Here is a 6,525-nt window from a genome sequence, read left to right on the forward strand (position 1 = left end):
ACCTTGTCATGCATCCACAGATGCATCTCAAACAGGTCCAAGGAGGTGATCCTCCCCCTCTATGCAGCACTGGTCAGGCCGCAGCTGGAGTACTGTGTCCAGTTCTGGGTGCCACACTTCAAGAGGGATGTGGACAGCATGGAGAGGGTCCAGAGGAGGGCCACTCGCATAATCAGAGGGCAGCAGGGCAGGCCCTACAAGGAGAGGCTACGGGACCTGAACCTGTTCAACCTCCACAAGAGTAGGTTGAGGAGGATCTAGTGACCTGTTACAAACTAGTCAGAGGGGACTAACAGGAAATGGGGGAGTCCCTGTTCCCCTGAGCATTACCAGGCAGAGGGTAGATTCAGGCTAGACATCAGGAGGCGCTACTTCACTGTCAGGGCGGCTAGGATCTGAAACCAACTTCCAAGAGAAGTGGTGATGGCTCCTACCCTGGGGGTCTTTAAAAGGAGGCTGGATGAACACCTTGCCAGGGTTGTCTAACCCCAGTACTCTTTCCTGCCATGGCAGGGGGTCAGACTTGATGATCTAGATGCTCAGGTCCCTTCTGACCCTACCAACTATGAAACTACTTGAACTTCTACAACAACCTTTTCCAACATCATGCATATTCACGGATTTGGCGTTGAACATAAGAACAGCCATACTAGATCAGATCAATGGTCTACCTAGTTCAATATCCTGTCTCCAACACAGTAGTGGATGATTTAGAGAGAAAGCATACGAAAAAGTATATCTAAAGTGATCTATCCCCTGCCATACCCTCTCCGGTATCCATTATCATCCATTATCCATAGAGATGCAGCCCAGACTATTCTATTTAATAGCTATCAAAGGATCTATCATCCATGAGTTTGTCTAGTTCAGTTGTGCTAAACCTCTGATGCATGGGCCAGGGCCCACAGAGCCATGTCATCTGGCCCCTGATGTTTTCCACAGGTCTGGAAAATTGGCATTTGGGGACCAGTAGCAATTAACATTGCCACTGCTCCCCTGCCATCAATTTTCCAGGCTCTGCAGGCAACATTATATGGCTATGTGTGCAGGTAAAAGTCCAGCTGCTGGCACATGGGGCTGGAGCCAGGACCCAAACCAGCATGCAGGGCTAGGCCACAGTCTAGGTGCAGGGCCAGGGTCCAGTGTAATCTGATGTGTGGGGCCAGAGTCTGACTGGGCATTTTGGGCCATGGCCACGGGTGCAAGCCAGTGCCTGGGGCTGTGGCCCAATCAAATACACAGGGCTGGGGGACTTGCAGCAGTTTCAAAGATAAAATATATCAATTCTGGATGAACTAGGGCTATGGGTCCCCATAGTAATTTGCTTATACGTTTACTTCAAAGCCAGCATTTTAAAACGTGCTTCTCACTTACATGTGCTCAGGGAAAGCAAGGTCTGACAGTAATGTGGGAGGGGGCTGCAGGGAGAAGAATTTGGGAGCACAGAGAGCAAGGAGGCCACCTGACCTCCCCAGATTTAGTTTCCCTGTTGTAGTATTAGGAGGGGGACAAATTCAAGGCAAACCTCTAATAATTAGGTTCTGTATCTGGAAAGTTATAACAAATTTATAAATATCTCATATATAGAATCTAATTATTTAGGGAGTCATCTTATAGTCAAGTAAATATGATACTTTGTCTACATTCTCCATGAGTCTCAGTTGTTCCTTCTCTAGCATAGGCATTTGCACCAGGTAAGAATACTAATGTCTTATACTAGTCTCTTACTACTTGATGATATATCCAGCAGTTCCTCTATGTCTAGGGTGAGCATATATCCCGGATTGGCCAGGACAGTCCTAGATTTTGGAGGCTGTCTCAGGGTCCTGGCCACTGGAGAAAATTGAAGCAGAAGTCCCATATTGTTGAGAATCTGCCCTCATGTGCATCTTCTGAGTCAGAAGCCGGGCATGTGTGGACAGGTTTGTGCTAATCCAGGACTTTTGCTTCAGTTTTCTCCAAAGAACCCAGCCAATGGGCTTCTCCCTGGTCTGTACCCCATTGGGCTGTGAGCAGAGTAGATCTGGGGCTGGGGAGGGGTGCAGGTAGGGAGCCCTGTAGTTGGGGCTCTGTGTGTGTATGTGTGTGTGTGTACATGCTGTACTGTCCTGCTTCACCCTACTCCAGGGAGCCACGGGGTTGGGGCTGTGTGTGTATGTGTATATGTATGTGTGTGTGTTCATGTACACTAATGCCCCCCAGCATCCCCCATCCCAGATTTCCTTACCCCATCCCAGATTTCCCTCAAATTATTAGGGTCACCCTATCTATCTTCTTTATTCTTCAGTCATTTGAGGAGACATTTCAAAGAAAAGAAGGAACAGGAAAGAATAATCACCCCTAGAACACAATGGGCATTCTTTACTGTCTTACCCTATTTAAGGTTTTGACCAAAAATCAACTGACGCCCATCAAAGGCCGTTGGCCTCATAGCTATGAGAAGTGACTACCAAATAGGTTTCAACATGCTCTTTGTTCACATGTCATAACAGGTGCAATGGACTGGAGGACTGAGCCAACTGCAGCAAATCCATAGTTAGGAAAAAATACCCTGAGTTGGACCAAAATGTGCTAATTGACTCCTTGGTTCTAAAAGGAAGAAAACAATCTCACAGCCTACGCTTGACAATGAGAAACTCACATCACCTTGAACAGAGTCACAGAAGTTGTTCTTAGTATTCATTCACAGAATTTGAAAATGGACACAGTGTTAACATTCCCCATTCAACTGAAGAAAATGACTAGGCTGAAAGGTCCAGCATCTGACTTCTTTCATGGGGTTGTGGAGCAGTGGACAGTAATTACAACACAAATGTTGAAGTTCCTCATACTGAAGAAAAAAGCCTTTTAAATGCCAAGGCAGACTATTATTCTCCCTGTGCAGGGACATGTTCACAATTGCTTAACAATGTTAACTCCCAATATGTTTATTAAGGTTGTTCTGCCATTTTACCTAGTTTTCCAGTTCTATCCACTCAGTCGTGTAGAAATCGAAAGGGCTGTTCATTGTTACACATAGTGATTTGTGAGATTAGCAACCAGACCCATCTGACTGTAACTGCTAAACAATATCACTAAAACAACTTCGAAATACTCAGTGGCTGTTTAGGTGGCACATTTTTTCCTAAGTTAAAAACTTCTCAACCTTGTGTTCAGAACTAGACATTCCAGCAGAGCCTGGGCTCCAGTTTCCCAGATACAAGAGACAGTTAAAGAATTGTTCTTCAGAACAGATTTTTTTTTTTGCAAAAGAAATGAAAAATAAATAAACAAACTCTGGATGAAATCAGAATACAAAAAAAAAAATCAGTCTTTTTTATCTGATCAGTCATTTCTACATTCTAAGGCAGAAGAAAAGGTTGAAAAGATTGCTTTGGCTTGTAGAAGAGGCTGAAATGCTTTATTTTGCATGAATTCAACCCAAGACTACATTTCTCTATGTTGGCACATCTGACCAACTAGGGATGAATATGAGCTAGCACTGAAAATGCCATTGTTCTCATGTTATGCCTTGCTTATGAATTAATGAAAAAATGGTATGACAACCAATGCTTGGCAATTAAATAGCACAGCAGAGAGGTGGGGCACGAACTGCCAAATAAAATTACAGTCCAAGCTCTTCTGTGGGCAGCTGTATACTCTACTGCTAGTTGTTTTCAATACTTGTGTACTTCTGGGATTAAATTTGAATGCAACATATTAATAAACTGGGCAGGTCTGCAGTAAATGAATAGTCAACCTCCTCTTAACCACTTGAAATGGACCCTGGCACTTTCCTGCATTCAGGCTCCTTTCACGCGCTCACACAACTGCCATAGGTTGCCAGGAGACGGTGTTGTTCCACATGAGGGCTGGCTATTAACTGCCATTGTGCTTTATTTTAGATTTTTTTCCCCTCCCTTCTTCTCCCCCCTCCTCCCTCCAATCTGCTCTTGCTCTCTTCAGTGAGAAAATCTGGCAATGCTCTGTTTCTTCTCTCTGACGTAAATGCCTCTTTTTATTTTGGAGTTTTCAAAGCTGGCCCCAGTCTCTGCACAGGCTCGCTGGGTGAAATTCCAAACCGGAACAACTCCAGACCAGAAAAGGATTGCAAGCACCTCTTAGAGGTTGGGGTTTGTTTTTGACCTATGGGGACATTAGTAACGCACGCAGGAGCTATGTCAGATGGATCAAAGGCACCTTTATCAATTGTGAAAGCACTCAGTCTGCATCTTCTAACCTTTGAAAAACATTTAGTCTGCACTAGGTGTGCTGAGACATCTAACACAGACTTTATCATTCCATCATCTAACTTATGTAGTCACTTCTGTGTTTGTAACAACATCCCATTTCTTACGCCACTTTATCCATTCCAGTTCCTTTAGGGCTTATATATCAAAATGCAAGACTGGGAAAATCCACTCCCCTCTGGGCACTGGGAAGCCTTCTTTGCTGAGCACAGTAACATCCACTGTCAATTTAAGCAGCATATCACTTTCATTTTTAATAAGAAAAGTTTATTTTCCTACAGCTGTGAAGTAAACCTTCTGACTGTAAGCCAATTGAATGTGATCTTCCCAATCACGTTCTGGAAGATGAATTTCTCCAGTGTTTCTCCACAAGCTCCCATAGTAGCTTTACTAAATAGAAGAAGAGCAAATTATCATGATTGCTCAACTTTCTTTTCAGAACACTGGGTTCCGGAGAGATTCTCAGGAATCATGTTCATGTCATGCTGCTGTTGGGGAAGCTTGTTATTCTCATGGGAACAAGAATGTTAAATGACGGCTGAGAGAGGGGACAGAATAGTAGAGACCTTTTTCAGAAACTTGAAGGTGCTAATGGAAACAGTATAGCAGAGGCGTAGCAATAATGGAAATTCTTTTGCAAGGTACAGGGTGCTGGGGAAAATGGTCCCTGCATATCTCCTTCTGGTGCGTAAGTGTAGTCCTCTAGCCAGCAGGTATCAATAACATTTTTCCAGCCTTGAATTTAAAACAACTCCTGCATTTTAGATATACCCCCAGAAAAGGAAAGTCAGATCATTATAGAAATTAATATTTAAAAAGACTGATAAAATCATCAGCAAAGATCTTTTACAATAATAGAAAATGAGGGTTGGAAGGGACCTCAGGAGGTCATCTAGCCCAACCCCCTACTCAAAACAGGACCGGCTCCAAGTATATCATCTCAGCCAATGGAGTTGGAAAAGGAGCAAGGGTAACATTGGACCCCTGCTGAACCAAATGGGACAGCTGATAACCAGCACCCAGGAAAAAGCCAATCTGCTTAATGGGTACTTCGCATCCATCTTTCTTCAGTCCAATGGGACCTCCCTGCCTAGCAAGACATGGGATGGCCAGGGTGAGGGCATATTTATACCCAGCATCGGTGTTGATCTAGAAAAGAATCACCTTGAGAGGCTGGACACCTTCAAGTCAGCTGGTCCTGACAGATTATACCCTAGAGTACTCAGGGAGCTGGCGGATGTCATCGCCCAATCATTGGCAAAAATATTTGAAAATTCATGGCACCCAGGTGAAGTACCTGAAGACTGGAAGAAGGCCAATGTGGTGCCCAACTTTAAGAAAGGGTGGAAAGTAGATCCTGGGAATTACAGGTCAATCAGCTTGACCTCAATCCCTGGTAAGATTCTGAGGAAAATTACCAAGGAGACCCTTCTGGATAAGCTGACTGAAGGCAACATCCTGAAGGATAGCCAGCATGGGTTTATTGCAGGTAGGTCTTGCCTGACCAATCTCATCTCCTTCCATGTGACATATCACCTGGACATAGGAGAAGAGATTGACATCATATATCTGGACTTTAAAAAAGGTTTTGATCTGGTGTCCCTTGACCTCCTCATGGAAAAATTGGCCAACTGTGGCCTCAGCTACATCACAGTCCAGTGGCTGGGAAATTGGCTCTGAGGTCGGACCCAGAGAGTAGTGGTCAATGGTAGTGAATCATTATGGCGCTCTGTGACCAGAGATGTCCCCCAAGGCTCTGTCCTTGGACCATTTCTCTTTAAAATCTTCATCAGCAATGTGGACATTGGTGTCAGAAGTGCACCAGCTAAGTTTGCCGATGACACTAAACTTTGGTGCATAGCGTCCACACCTGAGGACAGGCTAGTGATCCAGGCTGACTTGGATAAACTTACAAGTAGGTGGATTCAAACCTGATGAAGTTCAATATCGATAAACGTAAGGTACTCCACCTTGGGGGGAAAAATACCCTCAGCATCCTTATAGCCTCAGTAGTGCTACGCTTGTTAGCACCACTGCTGAGAGACTTTGGGGTCATGATTGACCACAAGAAGAACATGAACCACCAGTGTAATGTCACAGCTGGTAAAGTGAGCAATAATCTTGCTTGCATCCATAGATGCTTCTCAAATAAATCTCAGGATGTTATCCTCCTGCTTTACTTGGCATGGTGGGGCCACAGCTGGAGTACTGCATCCAATTCTGGGCTCCATAATTTAAGAAGGGTGTGGAGAAGCTTGAGAAAGTCCAGAAGAGAGCCATGTGCATGGTCAGAGGG

At 44.5% G+C, this 6,525-nt stretch overlaps 1 long non-coding RNA gene across 1 annotated transcript in view; it reads right to left on the reverse strand.

Annotated features, from left to right (window-relative positions):
• The window catches only part of LOC109309522, a 23,179-nt gene extending 19,332 nt beyond the window's left edge, over positions 1 to 3,847 (reverse strand). Inside the window, exon 1 of the long non-coding RNA XR_002100937.1 lies at positions 3,806 to 3,847. This is a non-coding gene — a long non-coding RNA (uncharacterized LOC109309522). The remainder of the gene's footprint in view (positions 1 to 3,805) is intronic.
• Between the last annotated feature and the right edge of the window lie 2,678 nt (positions 3,848 to 6,525).

The sequence above is a fragment of the Crocodylus porosus genome, unplaced genomic scaffold, assembly GCF_001723895.1.
Source record: "Crocodylus porosus isolate Cpor-Errol unplaced genomic scaffold, CroPor_comp1, whole genome shotgun sequence".
Lineage (NCBI taxonomy): Eukaryota > Metazoa > Chordata > Crocodylia > Crocodylidae > Crocodylus > Crocodylus porosus.